The sequence below is a fragment of the Anastrepha obliqua genome, chromosome 5 (assembly GCF_027943255.1).
Source record: "Anastrepha obliqua isolate idAnaObli1 chromosome 5, idAnaObli1_1.0, whole genome shotgun sequence".
Classification (NCBI taxonomy): domain Eukaryota; kingdom Metazoa; phylum Arthropoda; class Insecta; order Diptera; family Tephritidae; genus Anastrepha; species Anastrepha obliqua.
In genome coordinates, this window is record NC_072896.1 from 115,860,482 (window position 1) to 115,872,706 (window position 12,225).

A 12,225-nucleotide genomic window follows, 5' to 3' on the forward strand; every position below is an offset into this window, starting at 1 on the left:
GCTACCATTAGGTAATTAGGTAGGTTAGGACTACGATAACTAATGATGTAGCAACTGTGAACAGGGTTCAACAACAAAAGTGCACAGAATCTATACTAAATACTAATACTTGTACATATTTTGAAATCAAATCCTTTTTTCATTTTTCTGTTCAAAAACCTGGAAAGCGGCTAAATAGATTTTATTCAAATGGTCTTAGATAAAAAAAATTTGAAAATTTTAGGGGGCGTGACACCCGTATAACTAACTTTAATTTTCCTACAGCATATCTCTGGAAGTATTGGTGGTAGGATACTGACATTTGTTATGTTTGATATGTTATCAATTCTATAATAATTGAGGAAAATAATGGTTACTTGGAAAGAAGGCATAGCATTTCCCATAAAATCTGAAATTTTGTTCAACTAAACACTAACAATTGCAAGGTGTGTGAATACGACCAGCAAAACCAGTAGAGAATTCGCAATGTTGAAGCAACAAAAGTCTCTCTTCTACGTTACTGGAACGTTACCGAATTTATGTATGACCAAGCACTGTCATTTCAGCAGCATTTCCCAAACAGCTATGGGGAATTTTTATACTGCAACAGCAACAACAACAACAACAACAGAAAGTAGCACTGAGATTGAGATATTTCTCAAAATCTTTTTTCTGACACCTGCATTCATAATAACAACAGCGTGGCATATTGTTAAGTTTTTACTATATTTGTTTTTACCTTTTGTTGGACAACTTTTTTACAACCTTCAGTTGGGCACTCGCGGCGACCCTTTTTCGTCCTGTTAGAGACTCCTTGTTAAAAATATATCTCCATTAATCCTAAGATGCTTGAATTAGCGCGAGTTGTACTTTAGCGCAGTGTTCATAAAATGTAAGGCCAAAGTCAATTTTATATACCATCAGTGCTTTCACAATGTTCGATAAAGTTGAAATATGGATATGGCAATGTTTTTACGTAAGGTATTTTAGCCTATGAATGCCTGGTTTCACTTTCGATTGCATTCGAATTTTTTGACATAACGCTAATCTGGGTATCTGGTCACAGCGACATTGCGGGAAACTGCGAAGCGGACGAGCTGACCAGACAAGGGACTTGTGAGGTAGTTTCCCCGTAAAAGGAAAGTATCTCCTTGGCAGTCTGCGCCCTACTTCTGAAACGACGGGCTTCGCGTCAACTCAGCGAGCGCTGGACAAGTATCCAAACCTATAAGGCCGCGAAATTCTTCCGGTCACGTGTGGATCGAAAGCGTTCGAGGATGATAAAACCTGAGGATGACAAAATCTCAGCTCTCAAGCCTCGTGGCTGTCCTTATGGAGCACTACCCGCGAGGTATGCATGCCGTGAGACTTGGAATTACTTCAAGTCCGTTTTGCGTCAGCTGTATGGAGGATGAGGTGATATCATTTAAAAACCTTCTCTTTGGCTCTAGCGCTCTCGCGGGACCAAGATTTGGTTCTCACTTCTTTCTTACGCCTGCACAAGTTAACTGAGGACCAAATTTTGCTCAGAATTCAACATTCGAAAGACTTCATTAGAGAGGCGAGAAAAGGCGAGAACTTCCTTTACAACATTGTAACTGGTGATGAAACGTGGTGTTTCCAACATAAACCTGAAACTAAGCAGCAAAGTGACGAATGGAAGGCCCCAGACGAGCCATCAGCCAAAAAATCGCGTTTGGAGAAGTCTAAAATCAAGTCGATGCTCATTTGTTTTTACGATTCCAAGGGAATCGTCCACAAGGAGTTCGTGCCAATGGGTCAAACCGTCAATACAATTTTCTATATTGGCGTTTTGAACCATTTCTTGCTTCGCATTTGTCGGATTCGTCGAATTCGGTCTGAACACCACGAAGGAAATTATTGCATGATAATATACCATCTCATCGATCCATTCTTGTGACTGATTTTTTGCCTAAACATCTCATTTTAACCATCAATCACTCACCGTATTCGCCTGATATATCCTCTACCTATTCGCCCATTTCCCATTTTCTGGGCAACCACTATAACCTAACTTAAGCTATAGATCTGCTTTTGACACTTGAAAGTTAAGATCTTATTTCTTAAGATCTTTTTTATGCGGCTTTGCAAAATGCATTCATTAATGAATTAGGCTTATATGATCTTCCTTTGAGTCGTCAAAGAGGCTATTCCAGTTCTCCACAGGACAGGTCATCTTACTGCTCAATAGTCGCCGCACTTTACAGAATTTCTTAACCCATTGACTCTCGTACATACAAGTAAAGCTGAGCCCGGAAATGAAGCGCAAGACCACAATTCAAGCTCTTACATTCGAATTTCAGGTTGGGCATACATTCATAACAGGTTTTTTGAGCGCATAGCATATTTGTTTTCCGAAACATTTTTGAAGTGAAACTTCTTTTGTCTCGAAGGATGAAACGCTGTGAGGAGTAAAACCATAGCGTTTCATCGATATGTGACGCTACGCCAGCGCCATCTGTTAAAAGCGTGGCGTGGATGAAACGCTGTGAGGAGTAAAACTACGCTAAACTACGTAAAACTCACGCTATGCCAGCGCCATCTGTTAAAAGACTGGCGTGGCGTGTCGTCTTATCGAATGTAATTTGTAAATATGACATTTGATTGATGGCCGCCGTAGCCGAGTGGGTTGGTGCGTGATCACCATTCGGAATTCACAGAGAGGTCGTTGGTTCGAATCTCGGTGAAAGCAAAATTAATGAAAACATTTTTCTAATAGCGGTCGCCCCTCGGCAGGCAATGGCAAACCTCCGAGTGTATTTCTGCCATGAAAAAAATCTGCTCATAAACATATCATAAAACAAATTGAAATAAATGTATAAAAAAAAAAAAAAAAAAAAATTTTCTTGTGATTCGAACCAAGGATTTCGGATCGGAAGCCCACATTGCTAGCCGCTGGGCTATCGCGCTGTGCTGTCGCCGCAAAATAATGTATCATAAATCTGTTTACCATACCAAAGACCATACACTTTGCGAACGCATTTCGGTGGAAACAGTTGACAGTTATCCCAAACACAATATTATTAGTAACGCGAGACGCGTCATAGAGTGTGTGTGTAGTTTTGAGCAAATCTTACAAACATATTTTGTTTTGTTGATTGATTTCTGTTAAATATGGCATCAAATCAACAAAAACGGAAACCGAAAACAGGTGCTGAACGGCAACGTGAGTATTTGGAGCGTAAAAAATTAAGAGCTACTGTTGAACACCGTGACAGTGAATCCTCCGGTTGTACGATAAGTGATAATTTGTAGTACCAACAACAAGATGCGGAACTACCATTGATGCAGTATTTCATCGATACCTTGATAGATTAGAATGTAGATCATTTTTTACGTATTTCATTTACCATAAAGCCCTTGTTTCATTTTTGGAAAACGAATCCAATAATGATAATGACAATGCCGAGAACCAAATGTAATTGAGTACAATAAATTCATTTCTTTTTATATTAAAATAAATAAATAATTCTGTTTAATAAAATTCCATTCCATGCTTTCCATGACTTCTGCATGCATTATATTGAAATAATAGTTAAATTATTGATTTGTTGATAAAAGAAGTTTCACTTCAATCGTGCGGGTTCCGTGAACTACCACACACTTTCTTTTTTTTTATTTATTTATTTTTTGCCAACCAGTTGCGTTTCAGTTACGCATCAGAATGCGAGTGTTTTTCACGATTTTATTTAAAACAGTTGGTGCGCCCAACGGAAGTTTCCAGCGCCAGCGCCAACAGCAGCGGACATGTGACATTCAACAGCCGGCGGCGACGGAAAAGGAAGTGGAAGTGCACAATAAACAAGGGCAAATTATTGCGCATGTGAATGTAAATATGTAGCTGTGAGTATCCCGCACAGTTCAGGAATACACGTACACACATTTGGGGTAGTGAAATTGTGGCAGCGAGTGGTTGGGTGTGTACTGAGTAAATAATCTTCATAGCCCGCATTTTGATGGTGGTGAGGGCAAGTGGTTTCCACGTCTGTATGTTTGTACACTGGGTATCTTTTTAAGGCTATAGTCTCCAAATTGGGGGGAAATATCTTCGCAGTTTGGGGCACTGCGCCGTGATTAAATGCTTTATAAAAAAAGGGAACACCGAGACCAATTTTTGTTTGTCTAAATAGGATCAGTTCTTGAGAATTTGTCATACTCATACAAAAAAAAAAACAATAAATAATTGGTCCTTGTACTTCTGTGAGGTGTTTTTCCGAACTCCTTGTCCTATTTGTGGTGTGCATCTTGATGGTATTCCACAAATGGAGGGGCCAATAGGTTGAAGCCAACTCCGAACGGTAAATATTTTTTATGAGGTGCCCTTTCATAGCAGAAATATACTCGGAGGCTTGCCATTCACTGCCGAGAGGCGACCTCTATTAGACAACACTTTTTCTTTCTTTTCGAATCTACGCGGCCGAGTGTAAGTGCAATGATGAAATAATAGGCTTTGCTATTTCAACAAGGAAGGAAATCATCGCCATAAACTTTTTTCATCAATTCAAATGTTTCGGTAAACGTTTTACCGATTTTAAAACAAAATTTGATATTAGCTCTTTGTTCGATACTCATTTTTGTACCGATAACACAAACATACTGACACTTTAGATGCAATAACTTCGCCTCCACTGAACCGAATATCTCCAAGCTTTCACTGGAAGTCAGATAGGGTACATCCCAAACATTTTTATGACGCCAGTCCTGGGAAGACGAAACTCATAGTGACAACCGAAAAAAATCTACGAAAAATCGAGAAATTATATTAGTATTGGTCGATCAATGAACTGAGGTATGGCAGATAGCAGAAGAACTACAGAATAGCAATGAATGATTTGGAGTGATTTAATAGGAACATTTGTACATGAAAGAGATTATTTCGCATTGGGGAAAATTCATGACACTTGACCAGCAGCGACAATTGAAGAGTTGCAAAGATTTTTTAGAGTTGTGCTAGAGCGCCTTGAATGAACTTTGCGACCACATTGTGGCCGTTGATGAAATCTGGACTCGTGATTATGATCAGCTGTCTAAGCAAGATTCGTTGCAGTGAGAAAGGTCATCAAAGAAATACAAAGTGGAAAAGCGGTCTACGACTAGAGAATTTTATTAATTGATTACTTGTCTTAAGGGACTACAATGGTCTGGGTGGGCCATGTGAGTCAGTGTTACAGGGGAGGCATTTTAAATTGACCCGCGTAGTGTCGAATCAACAAAAAACCAAATTGACCAAGTACTCCAAAGTTCATATCTAACCCCCAGTAAGTTTTTTCCTGTTTTTCAAATGTATGCAAGGAGTCGTTGTTGTTTGAGTAGCTGTGGTTCCTGATCCAAATCTTTTGTAAGATGCACACAGTGGCTTTTGCAAGCGAATCAACTACGGCGAGCTCTTAGTTATTTTGATTGTATTAGTTTAAATAACCAAACAAATTTATATTTATTTCCTTTGTTAATAAATGCTTGAAATATAAACGTAATAATAACAACAATTAGAAAAAAAATTGTAAAATTTATAATTATATTTTTTTGTAAAAAATTTGTTTTCAATACAATTTTTTTTTTCAATTTTCTTTCATTAAAATTTTGTTTTTTAATTTCTTAAAAAATGGCTCCAAAATTTTTGCCACAAAAATGTATAAAGCAAAAATTAAATAAAGGATGGTTAATTTTTAAGGGCCGGTGTTGATTTTAAATAAAATACATTTTTTTTAAATATTATCACTTCTCATTATTTTGATAATACTAGTATGGCTCAATTACATATGAAACAAAATATTGGTCAAATGGCCGCCGCGGCCTCGGCGGTACACCTCCATCCGATGGTCCAAATTTTCGATGACGCTGAGGCATAATTGAGGTTCTACGCCGTTAATGTGCCGAATTATCTCATCCTTTAGCTCTTGAATTGTTGCTGGCTTATCGACGTACATCTTTTCTTTCAAATTAGCCCAAAGAAAGAAGTCGAACGGTGTCGTTGACGTTTAGGTGTGGTTCACTTTCAAAATCGGCACTTGAAATTTAACCACCCTTTATGTTGCATGAACTAAAGAAATTGCGCCAAATTATTGTTATTATAATTATTCTTAGCGTCTGACGCTGTTTTAATACAATATTCTTTCGCATGTTTCGTGACGGAGTTTTTAATATTTCCATTTTCTTTAACTACTTTGTTGTATCTGTTAATCTTTCCATGTGCTCTCCTGCTTTCCAGTACCCTGTGAGAACCGTGATCAATCTTGTTATTCGATCTTTGATGCGCTATAGTCAAGCCATGTCTTCCTTCACCTTGCAGAGCTTTATTAGATCTTCGATCGTCTACTCGCAATGTTGTAATAGTGAGTCTCTGGTCCCACCTTAAACCAGCTGAAGAGAACATATCCACTGGCTCCGCTTCGTACGAGTTTAAGGAGGATTTTAGACTAGTAAACTCATCCGCCTTCCATTTTTCCGTGGCTTGGAACCCATACTAGAGTGATATCGAATCAGTGACTGACAGTGTTGTCAAAAAAAAAAAAGAAAAAGTATTCAACCAATCTGAAATTCTAATATGGTCACACCATCAATGGCTATCGCCCGTACTAGAATCATATTATTATTTGAATTATTTCGTATTTTTTTATTAAAAAACTGAAAAAAAACAATTTTTAGATGGTCGAATTCGAAACCGCGCCATTTTGTCAATTTTTTTTTTTTTTTTTTTTTTTGTATTCTACGATATGAAGTGTTACCTATTCAAAACACCATAACTTTTTTGTGTGAAATTAGTTTTTATTGATTTCAAAGTCAAAATTGTTCAAAAATGATTACAATTTTAACATATATTCACTTTAGCCCACCTTTTGTCTTGACTATAGCCTTCAAACGGTCAAAAAATGAGAAGCATGCTGCACGAATGTGATCTTGAGGTATAATCGCTTTCTTCAGCGCATCCATACCGGCATATTTCTTAGTCCTCACCTTGCTCTCCAAATGGACCAGCTGGAATAGTCCACCGGCTTTGCGTATGGCGAATTCCAAAGCCATTGTGTGTACGTTATGAAGTTCGGAACGTTGTTTTTTAGCTATTCTTAGTTCACACGAGTTTTATAAGGCGGTGCCGAGTCCTGTTGGAACGTCCATGGTCTACGACCGAAATGTTTGCATGTCCACGGCACTAAAGCAGCTTCTAAAACATTTTCCCGATAATAAGTCGCATTCACTTTGACACCAGGCTCGATAAAAACGATTGGAGAGCGTCCATCAGCGGTCACTGTGGCCCAAACCATCACTTGCGCTGGAAACACGATCGTTTTGAGTGTTTATGAACTGCTCAATTGGGAAATTTTTTTCATCAGAAAACACAATATTCGCCATGTTCGTGCAAGCGCAACAACTCTTTTGCTCTTTCTTTTTTGCTGGGGTAAAAGATCGTGTGCTTTTTGGATCTTATAAGCCTTGACCAAACATTTTATTCAGTTTGAGGTGACTGAGCTCACGAACAATCGCTGATAGTGATTTTCCAGGCAAATATAATGCAATCACACTATTATGTTCGAATTCCATCACAGAAAAAAAAATTCAACAAAACTGAGACGTAAATGCTATTGATGGCTTATAAACAATATATTGAACTGTCATCAGAACAATTTTGAAGTTGATGTCATAAGCTGTTTTACAGATACAAGTAGTGTGAAGTTGAACCTTATTATCGTTCACCCTGTAGTATGGAACATAGCTACAGTCAGTCGGATTAATAATTTTTTTAGTTTTTGTATTTCAGATAATTAGAAGAGACAAAATTGACAACACTGCTCGACAGCACTCGCTTTTTCCAACCATCAAAAAGCAACTATTGAGACATTCAACTTTAGCCGGGACCATCAGAGTATCGAATCATATCTTGACTGTCCTTGCCCTATGTCTATGGGCAAACCGATGCCCTGGGTAAACTAAAATTACACGAACAGAAAACTCAAAGTCCCCTGGTCGCGACAATATTGATGGATGCACAATTAAAAATCTTCCGAAGGAATGTTTATTTTTAGTGTTACTTTTCAATAGCAGTTTTAGACTGAGCTATTTTCCAACTCAGTGAAAATTCAGCATATTCGCACTGAGTTAGAAAATAAAAACGACAGCCAAGCCAAACAAGCCTTAAAATGAGTTACCCTCAATGGGCCGATTAGCCTGCTGACAATATTCTTAAAAATATTCGAAGGAATATTTCTTCGAAGATTACTACCAGCACTGGAAACTCAATAAATCATTACTGATCATCAGTTTGGTTTCAGGCAGATGCACGGCACGTCGGAGAAATATCACCGGGTTGTTAAAACCATAATTGAATGTTTGAAGGAGAAAAAGTATTGTTCCACAATATTTTTGGGCATACATCAAGCGTTTCACAAAGTCTGGCACTCCGATCTGTTACACAAGGTGAAGTTCAAAATGGACAAGACTGAGCTAAAATAGAAACGACAGGAGTTTTGTTCTGATAACTTCGACTTTATTTATTCAAAATATTTTGCACGATCTTAAAGCTTTTTGAAAGAGTGTTTCAGGTGATTGACCAGAATGTCTTTCGGGATGTCGGTATAAGCCTTTTGGATGGCCTCTATGGACGCAAAACGTTTTCCTTTCATGGCCAAATGCAATTCTCCGAATAGGTAGAGGACATATCAGGCGAATATGGTGAGTGATTGATGTTTAAAATGCGATTTTTAGTCAAAAAATCAGTCACAAGAGTGAATCGATGAGATGGTATTCATGGCGAATTCGACAAATGCGATGCAACAAACGCTTCAAAACGCCAAGATGGGAAATTGTATTGATGGTTTGGCCCGTTGGCACGAACTCCTTGTGGGCAATTCCTTTGGAATAGTAAACACAAATGAGCATCGACTCAGCTTTGATTTCTCCAAACGCGATTTTTTGGGTGATGGCTCGTCTGGGGCTCTGGCGCCTTTAATTCGTCACTGTGACGCTTAATTTCAGGTTCATGTTGGAAACACCACGTTTCATCACCAGTTGCAATGTTGTAAAAGAAGTTCTCGTCTTTTCTCGCCTCTTTATGAGGTCTTTCGAATGTTGAATTTTTGGGCAATTTTTGGTCCTTAGGTAACTTGTGCGGAATGAAACGTGCACAGACCTTTTGTTAGCCCAAATGATCAGTTAAAATGCGATAAATCGATGTGTTGGAGACATCCAACTCCGATTCCATGAATTTCAATGATTCCGATTATATCAATTTTGATGGAGTTTTCGGTGATTACTGATTTTGGGCAGCCCGTGTGCTCATTCTCATTTATGTCCTCACAAACATCTCTGAAACGTGTGAACCACTCATGAACTCTGGTACGAGATAGACCATGAACTCATGAACTCTGGCACGAGATCACTATAATCTTTTTTCATCAATTCAAATGTTTCGATAAACGTTTTATTTATTTTAAAAACAAATTTTGGTATTAGCCCTTTATTCGAAACTCATTTTTGTACCAATGACACAAACATACTGACACTTTAGACGCAATAACTTCGCTTCCCCTAAACCGAATCTCGCCAAGCTTTCACTGGAAGTCAGTGAGGAATGTAGCTTCCAACATACTAGCTCATTAAAAAGATGGCGCCATCAAAAACATTTGTATGACGCCAGTTGTGTTTATTTTGGACTAAAACTAAAAAAAGATACTATCGACTCCTTCTTCAGATCATATATAAGCCAGAAGAATTTTTATGTTGATATAAAAGTACAGGGGCAATTTTCACCACTGACTTGTCAATCCTAGAGAATAATAGCTTAACTGTTGCCACCTATGCGGATGACACTTCCATTCTTTCTTTCATCTTCTCACTCGGCTAATGAAACTTCTAAAATTGTGCAAACGCAGCTAGACGTACAGGCAACCCTGTATCTTTTGACAGAGACGTCAGATCGCTTAATGACATACCGCGTTGGAAGCGTCAGTCCAAGCAGATTTTTACCATGGAACAGTACATGCCACGCGAGTGCACCCAAATTGTTGAAATTTACATTCAACAAAAGAAGTCAATTGTGAAAACTGAACGTGCGTATAAAAAATTAAATAATGTGAAGAGTGCGCCTTCTAAGAACACCATTAAACGTTCGTACGAAAGGTTTTCGACTGGTGATGCTCTTTCTAATCCAAAGAGGCAAAATCAAAACCGACCGAGGCGATCGGATGAGAATATTGCTCTTGTACGGGCCAGTGTTGAGACGTCGCCAAGGACATCCCAAAATCGCCGTTCTCAGCAGTTGGACATTGCTCGGACCACTTTACAACGAACTATCCGCATTGATTTGCATTTATTGCCGTATAAGATTCAATTGACTGCGGACAAGCTTCGTCGATTAGAATGGGCCCAAAGAGTCATCGAAATCCGACGGGTCCGTCGAATATGGTATTAGAAACTTGGCTTCAAAAATGGGGCATGTTGGTAAATTTCAAAATCTGTTCATATCACGTTCCCATTGAGAAGAGAAATCTTGCCCAGTGTCACTCTTAACCACACTATTATTCCAAAATCCAGTAGCGCTCCGTATCTCGGACTACAATTAGATAGAAGACTAAAATGGCGACAACACATCACAGCTAAAAGATTTCAATTGTAAACAAAAACTCGTAAAATTTACTGGCTGCTTAGTACGAACTCTAAGCAAAGTCTTAAGATCAAAGTTATTCTTTAAAAAACTATGTTAAAACCTGTTTGGTCGTATGGCATTCAAATCTAATGGGCATTTAAATGATGTCACTTTTCGCACATAAGTATTTATAATTGTTCATCGCCGTATTTTGAATAAAAGTAGTAAAACCTGAAAGAATTAAAATTTTTACTTGTTTTATTTTTAAATGATCCTTTGTAACTCTTATTCACATCTACTTGTAAGCTGTTAAGCTCAAATAAGTTTGCTAAAAGAAAGCAGTTTTTTGCGCAATCTCATGAGCTCACTTTAAAAGTCAAAACGGTTTCGCCCAAACTCACTTACTTGCTGGTTATCCACCCACTTCATGCAAATGCGAGTTACATACCTCCTGGCCAAACAAAGAAAAAAACGAACAATCGCTCCACCTGACTGCTTACAGACATTCCCTCACAAACCGCTGGAGAGTGCAATAATTCTGCCATTATGTTTAATTACTCGTTTCCTGGCCAATTCGTCATAGTCAACAGTGGCACTTGTACAGATTTTCCTTTTATGCTTCCTTATTCGTATTTGCAAGTTTCTTTTTTTTTTGGTTTTTTTTTCGTAGAGCGAATAGTGAAACTCACGTGATTTGCGTGTTTAGCTGCAAACAAAGTGACACTTTAAATAGCTAACAGTACACCATAAATGCGCATGTGTATGTGTGTACGTGTTTCGCAGTGCGCTTGAGAGTGAGTGGGAAAGTATGAGGTGATTAAAGCATAGGAGGGCGACTTTAAATGAAATGTCAACGAAAATTCATTACTGTGCAACGCCCCGGTGAGCGCAATGTAATAAATTATTTATGTAGCTGTGTGGATTTGAGGGGAGTGGTCGAGAGAGTGGGAGAAAAGTGTGTGAATAGTTAAAAATGAACATTCGTGATATGAGTAAGTGTATATGTGTGTGTAGGTTAAGGTGGAACTATAAAATAGGTGCATGCATACATACACAAATACATAAATACATACAAGCACAAAAGTTCAAATGTATAAATTAAATGTTTCGCTCATATATGCATAGCTGTGATTTACATTTGTTCAACTGTCACGAGATATTTTAATTAAATCAATTTTTTTATTTATTTCTTTTCACTTTGTGTGTGCGTGTACGGTTTCTTTTTCGTTTTTTCTGTTTTTTTGGTTCTTAGCGTTTTTTTTAAATCGTAAATGGCACTTAACGGAATGGATTACTATTTTTTTTACAATTTATAGATGTGGCTAATATTTTCATCAGTTGCTTTTAATATTAAATTGGGTGTAGCAAAAAGTTCTCCTTGCTTTATATCGACCATGAAACTAACAGAGTTATAATTTTTGTATGCAGTTGGTTAGTTCTGCCTTTTGCTGCCACGTCACTGTTTGCAGTTATGGCTTCAAGGTTTTACGAGACTTCGTTTATCTAGGAACCAGCATTAACACCGATAATAATGTCGGGCTTGAAGTCCAACGGAGAATATCTCTTGTCAACAAGTGCTACTTTGGGCTAAATAGGCAATTGAGTATTGAAGTTCTCTGTCGGCGAACAAAATTAACACTCTACAA